Consider the following 1949-nt stretch of genomic DNA (forward strand, 5'->3'; position numbering starts at 1 on the left):
AAGCTTTTTTTGCAAAGATGAATGAATTTATTAACGAAATTTAATTTTATCAACAACATTGAAAACAACACTGAGTCTTCATGAGGTTGAAGAGGAAGCTTCTTCTTAGGCCGCAATCCACTTCTTTTTCAGTTAGAGAGCATTAACACAATTTTGGTTTGCATAAGCGGAGTCCAACGTTTGGGCTAACCACTCTTCACTAGGCCCAAATACTCATGATCAACGTTGGAAAGATGAAGAAAAGGCTCAGAAATATTCCATTGAATCCTCGATACTCGAAACTCGATGCTTGATGTCTTCCTACTCGATGTTTGATGAGAATTCCCTTCTCCGTCTGGTGAGTCTCTGTTAAATCCTAAATGGAACTTGATGACAACTGAACTAATACTCGATCTTACTTGATGATTCTTGAATGATACTCGATGCGACTTGAAGGTGAAAACGATAAACTCGACACAATAGAGAAGATCTATGCACGATTGAACTTGATACTCAGATTATTCGATGTGATTTGAATGGTGAATGAATGGCGAGCGATTTGTAGTAAAGAAAGCGATCGCATGAACAAAGATAAAGCAAGAAGGTGAAACACAATGTTTACGTGGTTCGATAAGATGGCCTACGTCCACGGGACGATCTGAGTTCTTTACTAATGAAGATTGCGTATAGTTTTTGTTATTATAAGAAGACTAGGAAAAATTATGATCACTCTCTCTATTTTGTTTGAAGGATAAGAGGTATTTATAAAGTATACCAGCTGACTGTTCACAAAGTTGGTTATAAACAAATAAAAAGTTAAGGTATTTGAGTCAAAGTTTCTTCAAAATCTCCACCTTGACTCCAATGCCTTGCAATCATCTAATCTTTTTGATTCTGACCATTCTGTCTACCTTGTGTCTGGAAGCTCAAAACCAACTTGTTCTATACATTTAAACAATTTAAGCTTTGAAATAGGTTTTGTTAACATGTCAGCTGCATTGTCTAAAGTATGAACCTTTAAAATTTCTATCTCCACTGTCTCAATTTTATCTCTAATGAAATGATACTTGATATAAATGTGCTTAGTTCTAGTGTGGTATTATGGATTTCAGGATAAATGGATAGCACTTTGGTTGTCACAGTAGAGTTTCACCACTGTTTGATCTATTCCAAAGTATTTCAGCAATCCCTTAAGCCACGCTTCTGTTAAAGTCATATATTCAACTTTTGTTGTAGATAAGACTACTATAGGCTATAGTGTTGCTTTCCATCTAGATAGATTAGGATCATAAACGAAAAGGTAACATGTTAAGGATCTCCTTTTGTCCAAATCACTAGCATAGACAGCATCCACATATCCGTAAAGTTCTAAGTTTGGTTCAGCTGATCTTTGGTAGACTAATCTTGAGTTTTTAGACCAAACCAAGTACCTTAGGATCCATTTAGTAGCCTTTCAATGTCTCTTACCAGGATTAGACATATATCTACTAACTAAGCTAGCTGAATATGAGAGATCAGGTTTGGTAGAAATTATTAAATACATTAGGCTTCCGACTACTTGACTATAAGGTATGACAGTCATCTATTTCTAATGTTCTTGGTCAGAATCTTTAGGAGAGTTAGCTGAGGAAAGCTTAAAGTGCTGAGCAATAGGTCAGCTCACTGGTTTTGCATCATTCATGTTGAACCTTTTAAGGATCTTCTCATAGTAATTAGACTGATTGATGCTTAAGATAGACTCTGCTAGGATTGGTGTCCTAATTCTCCCGAAGTCTTGTAGTTTGTAGACTGTACACATTGTTATGAATAAAATAAGAGATATTTTATTTGGCATTTACTCATATCTAATAAACAAAGCTTCATGGTTATTGTATGAAAACTTAAGCATGTATATGAGATATACAAGTGGATCAACCTTAAGTGATAACCTAAAAAGGTCTGTAGTATAAGGATTAAGGAGGGATACCTGA

This window comes from Benincasa hispida, chromosome 9, assembly GCF_027475165.1.
Source record: "Benincasa hispida cultivar pf3 chromosome 9, pf3_genome.v1.1, whole genome shotgun sequence".
In the NCBI taxonomy this organism is placed as follows: domain Eukaryota; kingdom Viridiplantae; phylum Streptophyta; class Magnoliopsida; order Cucurbitales; family Cucurbitaceae; genus Benincasa; species Benincasa hispida.